Here is a 7,523-nt window from a genome sequence, read left to right as displayed (position 1 = left end):
AATTATAAATAGGACACAAAAGTAGATTACATGGTGACAGTCACTGGAGACACAAAGTTCTGGTTTTACTAAGCTATGGAAAAGAGACTTTAGATCACAGAGGATTTCAAGAAATAGTTCTTGCAGAAAGATTTTCATATCAACATTAAGGAGAAGGGAATCAAATTTGTCTGAAGGATAGAAATGTACTGTTAACTAACATTTATCTGGAGAATTCAAGGCCATTGGTAATTATTTTACAAAATGAGACAAAGAAGTTTAAGGCTGTAAGCAATCAAGAGGAGATAGGGAATAAAATAGAAACTCAACTATTTACCTCTTATAAAAAACAAATGAGTAAATATCACACAATTAAAAACAAAAAGGAGAATAATCAAAGAAGCAAGATCTAACAAATGTCTAGAGAAATATAAATGAATGATGAGCTTTGTGGGCAAAAGGAGATCTACTTTTCCCTTCCTTAGCAAGTAAAGTAGATAAGCTAAAAACTCCAAAATTCCAATTTATAAAAATCAAGATATCTTGGGAAAATGACTTACAGAAGGAGGTGAAGTCTAGGCTAAGGCTTAAAATCCTAAAAGCCATAACATTAGTTAAATGAAAACTTAGGCAAGATTATTTTACAGGAAAAAAAGAGAATAAGTAAAGGCAAATGTGAAAAAATACTTTATATAGGGAAATAAGGCTGTCTCAAAACAAAAAAATTAAAATTTACATTTATATATTTATTAAAGCTTTATCTTCATTTTACTTATGTGTATACATGTATATGCCATAATTGTGTGAGTGTCTTTAGAAAGCAGAAGAATTATGAAATCCTCCAGAGCTAGAGTTACAGGAAAATTTGAGCCTTCTGACATTGGTGCTGGGAACCAAACCCTGGTCCTCTGAAAGGACAGCAAGTGCTTTCCATGGCTGAGCCATCCTCCAGCCCCCTTTTGTGAAGCTTTTCTTATGAAGGCATCACACAACAACTTCTTGTTTTCTAAGTTACACCTAATAGTCCAGATCATTTTATTAGCAACTTGCATATATACCCACTTTCTTACTGCTTACTTTATAAAATTCTCTTATATTAATTTATAACATTATAATGTTATCTTTCACCAGCTAATTTTCAAAAGTTTATTCAGTTCTACGTGGAAAGCAAATCTTGAAAACACAGTAGATAATTGATAAATATTTAAATTATTGTGTTACAAAAATTATTTTTAAAAAGCATTTTGAAATTCTTGAAAAATTACACCTGTGGGTAAGTCTTATGAGGGGCAGAGATTTAACATGAATTTTAGAAATTTAAAGATAAACATAAAATCTGAGATGTGTACAAATATGAAGGAGCTGACAGCTTCCTCCATATCATATGAACCGTAAAGGTACTGTCACATTCCTAAGCCAATACTGTGAGAATTCTAGTCTACAAAACTGTTCAATTTCTTCGTTTCACTATTGGCCTGAGTTGATTATATAAAATAATTTCCCAATAAATAACATTGTTCTCACTTATCTGTTACCACAACTGACAGAAAATTTGTCAAAAGGTATTAACCATAACATCATTTGCTTCCTTGAGCTGTAGTCCTTTATACATTTCCCAAGATATGTTCCATTCATAAATGCACACACACACACACACTCAAAACCCTACACTGCAGTAAAACTGTAGGGTATGAGCCATTCATAAGTCAAGAAATCAGTGTAGGCGGCTAGAAAGATGGCTCAGTGGTTACAAGCACTGGCTGCTTGTTCAGAGCACCTGTTTTCAATTCCTAGCACCCTCATGGTAGCTTACAAAGGCATCTAACCCCCTCTTCTGGCCTCTATGGGTACTGCATGAACATGGTACACAGACATGGCCTTAATAATACTTTTTTTTTTTTTTTTTTTTTGGTTTTTTTGAGACAGAGTTTCTCTGTGTAGTTCTGGCTGTCCTGGAACTCACTCTGTAGACCAGGCTGGCCTCGAACTCAGAAATCCGCCTGTCTCTGTCTCCCAAGTGCTGAGATTAAAGGTGTGTGCCACCACCACCCGGCTTAATAATACTTCTTTTAATGAAGTACTGGACTACACAAAAATAAAATAGAAACAGTGGCCTGCATGTAAAGAGGCTTTTTAGTGTTTTTGTGGCTAAGGATACAAGCTTCTGCCAAAGAGCTAAGCCCCCAACCTCTAATGGTTCACCTTCTTTTTTTTTTTCTTGACACAGGGTCTAATGTAAAATAACCTCAAACTCTATATGTAGCAGAAACTGGCCTTCAACTCCAGGGCCTCCTGCCTCAGACTGCTGAGACTGCAGGTATGTGTTACCAAGCCTGGCTCTAAAGTATATTCATTCATTCATTCATTCATTCATTCATTCATTGAGACAGGGTCTCTCTACATCCTCGTTGTCCTGAAACTTGCTATGTAGAAATTCACCTACTAGAATTAAAGGCATGCACCAACATGCTCAATCCTAAAATATATTTCTTAATATAAGCTGTAATCTACACAATTTAGGAAAACTGTGCATTTAATAAGAAGTTGGATTCATTATGTTCCTTTACTGGAGGACATCCTAGAGCCTTTGGCGACTCCCAAGGACTTTTTATGAAGCATCTCACTGGACTAATGCTCCTTAGAAGACACATAACTGTCTTGGAGCACATTAAACAATGCTTACCTCACACTTGGTTCAAAGAAAAAACAAAAGTAAGAGAATTGCCAGAAGAGTCAAGAAAAATATCTAGAACTTTCACTGGATATTTATACACTTCTATGAATTTCTGCAATCTGCTTAAAATATTCTGCAAAAATGACATTTGTACAGGTAAGTTTAAATGTTTGTACCAATCAAGTTTCTTGCCTTAAGTGTGGACCTTCGGAGTTTGGGTACACATGACAGTTTTAGTTAGGCTAGCATGAGTAGTGTTTAAGCACATGAATTCCCATTTTGGCTCTGTCGTTTATTGGCTATGAAGTACCAATAAATGGTCTTTATTGTTATTTAATCTTTTTCCTCTTATGGTATAAGGAGAATAAAAAGCAACATCCTAGGGCCTAGAATTTTTATGGTTGAGATATGTACAGAATCATCCGGTCAGGTCAGCATATAATATTCATTACTGTCAGATTAACACTTGCACAGCCATCAGTCTGGTTATGACATGCAGAGCTCAAGAAACTGAAAACACCATGCTGCCGCCTAGTGGGCACTATGATTTAAAAACCAACGCAGTAATTAAACATACTCTCAAGCCATGAAAACACTCTTCATAAGTCATCAAATTATACAACTGAGTTTTCAAAATACATTAACAACCTCAGACTAATCCATAAACCAAGGAGTACTGTCAATAGTCAAGCTGGCTGTAGAGAGTACGTTCTACCACACAGTGTTTGCTGATTTTGAAGCTCAAGTTTCTTTTCTCCTTAAGGTATAAAACAAAGGTAGTCATAGACTGTCACAACTAAGACAAAAGAGAAAATAATCAACTATTAGCAAAGTCCAATTCCTCTCTAAATGGATGACTCCTAAAGGACGAAACAGAAGGTAGCTATTAATACTGGTTTCCTGAAACTCTTTGACAGGTCACACTCACTTTTTTCTAAAATTCAACATGAGGTAGAAGATCAAGATAATGTATGAATAATTTAAACCCATAATTCAATTTGGCATAATAGAGATTAAGAAGACAGGGATATTTTTTGTTTAGTTTTGTAGTTTTTTTTTTTTTTTTTGGTTGGGGGTGGGGGTGTGGTTACTGTTTTTGTTTTTCAAGACAGGGTCTCTGTATGGCCTTGGCTGTCCTTGTACTAGCCCTGAAGACCAGGCTGGCCTCAAACATACATCCATCTGCCTCTGCCTCTGCCTCTCGAGTGCTGGGATTAAATATGTGTGCCACCACTGCCTGGCTGAAAACAGAAATTTTATTCCCAGCAAATTTTCATTTAAATATGTCTGTAAAAAGCACACATGAAGAATAAATAGTCAAACTGCTGCATTCTGAGGCTAAGTAAGGCAGGAAGATAAGAGTTGGATGTCCTCTTGCACTACAAATCAAGACCTTGTCTGAAAACTCAAAATCTAGCAGAATAAAATTACCAGAAGAATAAGGGGAAGTCTAAAAATTTCCTTGAATATTTACAAACTTCCATGATTTGAAGTTATAATTTTTGCCCTATGCTTGAACTGTTTAGTAAAACCCACCAATTCACGGAGTTTTCAAAATGTGAAAAAACTCTTTGAGCAGCCGACTCCGCTAAAATTTTTGACAAGAGGTCCAACATTATAACGCAGTATTCATAACGTAAAAATGACTCCAAACAAAAGCAAACATCCTAAAGCACACAACCCTATTAAAAAAACGAAAAAATCATATTACCAACCAGCAGACCTGATGGGTAGGGGCTTGTGGTGGAAGATTCTAGACACACCTGACAGGAGACTCGAGAGCGATCAGGCCCGGGAAAGTCAGCATGAGGATTTGGTGGGACACCTGAGGTCCAGGGCAACCGGGTGAAAATATTAGAGCAACTTCCTAAACAGCGCTCAACACTGTGGTTGAGTTACCTCAGCAAAGACCGCTCAAGCACAGCACTTCCGGGTCATCTTTTCCTACCCAAAGGTGCTTCCGGTTTTCAGTCCGCAATTGAGCTGCCACCTTTAAGGACTTGGAGGGACTATATTAGACGTTTGTTTGTTTGTTGTTCTTCTTTTTCAAAACAGGGCTTCTCTTTGTAGCCCTGGCTGTTCTGGAATTCACTCTGTAGACCAGGCTGACCTCAAAAACAAAGATCACCCGCCTCTGCCTCCTTAGTGCTGGGAATAAATCATGTACCACCACCGCTGCGCGTATAATATTTGGAGGAGGGATGTTAGGACAGTGTCTTCCTATGTAGCCTTGGCTGGCCTGAAATTCACAGAGATCTACCTACCTGTCCCGGGATCCAAAGTGCTGGAATTAAAGAACTGTGCCACCATGCTCTGTTATGTCCATTTTAAACAGTCTTTGGAACTATTTTTTTTTTTTTTAGATTTATTTATTTATTTTATTTATGAGTACACTGTAGCTGTCTTCAGACACACCAGAAGAGGGCATCCAATCTCATTACGGATGGTTGTGAGCCACCATGTGGTTGCTGGGATTTGAACTCAGGACCTCTGGAAGAGCAGTCAGTGCTCTTAACCGCTGAGCCATCTCTCCAGCCCCAACTATTTTTTTAATGTTATTTATTAGGAACAATGAACGCTGTGAGAATAGGAAGTGGGAGGTGCCTATCCATTTAATACTTTATGATTTTGGATGTTTAATGTGTTTGATGTGCATAAATGTGTTATTCACCAAGAACGCAATGTTGTTTTTTATTTATTTGGTTTTTACATGAAATATTACATAGGAAAGGAAATGTAGGAAGCAACATGATGGCTCGGCAGGTGAAGTCACCTGCTGCCAGACCTGACGACCTCTTAGGCTATCACAAGTTGTCCTCTTACCTCTTCCTGTGCCAGGGAGAACGGGGACAAGAAACAGGGAGTGGGTAGAACAGAATGGATGAGAGAGGGAGGAATAATTTTTAACTTTAAAGAAAAAGAAATTCTAATCATACTGATGATTCACCTCTTCTCTGTTCTGAAACCTAACAATATGGTTCACTGTTGAGAACCATACTATCTAAAGGGACTCTGATCTTAAATTTCTAACCATACTATCATCAAAACTTATTTAGGAGTTGGAAAAATGACTCAGTGGTTAAGAGCACATACTGCTTTTGCAGAAAATCTGAGTTCAATTCCACACGCAGTGGCTCACAACCAGCTATAATTTCAATGCCAGGGAGATTCCATGTTTCTGACTTTCCCAGGCACCTGCACTCATTCATATACATATGCATACATAACTAAAAATAAAAACAAATATTGAAGCTGGAATGTTGGCTCAGTTGGTTAAGAGCACTGTTGCTCTTGCAGAGAACCAGAGTTCAATTCCCAACGTCCACATGGCAGCTCAAAGTTGTCTGTTAACTCCTCCAAACCCAGGGCATCCACACTTCTGACTTCAATGGGCGTCAGACATGCATACAGTACACAAATATACATGCAGATCAAAACGCTCATGTACACAAAATAATAGTAAAAACCCTGGGGCTGGAGTTACAGGTGGCTTAAGCCACCCAGTGTGGGTACTGGGAGTTGACCTTGGATCCCCTGGAAGAGCAGGGCATGCTCTTAAACACTGAGCCATCTCTCTGGCCTATGAGCTTATCTATCTTTAGCTGTAGCTCCCTACTGGTGTCTGGTGTTGGCTCTTTTCTGGTAACCTTGCAACATCCCCAAACTGAGCCAATCTCTCTGAGATAAACTCTGAATTTTCTCTCCTGCTTTGTAAAGCTCTCTGTTTCATGTCGCTATCAAATCTAGAAGTGTCTGGCTGTTGCCATCTCTTCTAATAACTTCTATCCATGTTTCTCCAGATTATTTCCAGGATATCATGAACTTATTTCATAAAAATAATCAAAGAGGTTGGTGAATTGGCTCATCAGGCAATGATCCCCTATCTAAAGGTAGAAGATAGCTTACTCCAAAGGCTGTTCTCCAGTCTCTATACATGCATATTCAAGAAGGTAACTTCAAAAAGCTGTTCTCTGACTTCTATATATGTGCTCACACATACATCATTTATAAACACACACACACACACAACTAAATCTTCAAGATAGCATCTTGCTGTGTATCTTGGCTGCTGTGAAATTCACTATGTAGATCAGGCTGGCCTAGAACTCACAGAGATCCACCTCCCTTTACCTCCTGAGTGTTGGGACTAAAGGCATATGCCACTGTGCCCAGTTAATAAATACAAAATCTTTTTTTGTTTGTTTGTTTGTTTGTTTGTTTGTTTGTTTTGAGACAGGGTTTCTCTGTGTAGTTCTGGCTGTCCTGGAATTCACTCTGTAGACCAGGCTGGCCTCGAACTCAGAAATCCGCCTGTCTCTGCCTCCCAAGTGCTGGGATTAAAGGTGTGCAGCACCACTGCCCGGCTACAAAATCTTTTTAACTCTACCTAAACCCATATCCAGCTTATGAGAGTTCTTCATCTTTTCAGTGTTCTTCCCTCTTTGTTTCCTGTCCTGTTTTATCTAACAATTTAATGAAGTCTTACATATATTCAGTTAAGAGCTTTCTTGATAATAAAATCTATGGATTTGTTTTACAAATACAGAGTGAGTACTGGTTATAATGCAGACTTATTTTTGCACTTGATATAGATTAACGTCTCATACCATCTCAATCTAGTTCTTACCATCATTGTCAAAGGATGAAAGAATGTTGTTTTTACTTGATGTAATAAAGGGAGTGATCATATTTACATGTCTCCCAAACTAGCCTCTCTCACATCACAGTTTTCACATCCTACATAGCTAGAATGTGTTGTGAATAAACACAATGACTCCCTAAGAGAATAACAAGAGATAATATCTATATAAAGTAAATGAACAGGTTTCTACAGCCTACATACACATGGCAGTGAAAACATGTACTGAAG

At 38.0% G+C, this 7,523-nt stretch overlaps 1 protein-coding gene across 1 annotated transcript in view; it reads right to left on the bottom strand.

Moving 5' to 3' along the window:
- Ccdc73 (coiled-coil domain containing 73) overlaps nucleotides 1-4,570 on the bottom strand; it is a 136,327-nt gene extending 131,757 nt beyond the window's left edge. Inside the window, exon 1 of the mRNA XM_028766900.1 lies at nucleotides 4,417-4,570. The gene's annotated coding sequence lies outside the window, so the exon portion shown is untranslated. The remainder of the gene's footprint in view (nucleotides 1-4,416) is intronic.
- Between the last annotated feature and the right edge of the window lie 2,953 nt (nucleotides 4,571-7,523).

The sequence above is a fragment of the Grammomys surdaster genome, unplaced genomic scaffold (genome assembly GCF_004785775.1).
Source record: "Grammomys surdaster isolate TR1022 unplaced genomic scaffold, NIH_TR_1.0 170, whole genome shotgun sequence".
Classification (NCBI taxonomy): domain Eukaryota; kingdom Metazoa; phylum Chordata; class Mammalia; order Rodentia; family Muridae; genus Grammomys; species Grammomys surdaster.
Note: the sequence above shows the minus strand (reverse complement) of the source record. Positions and strands in the feature narration are given on the sequence as shown.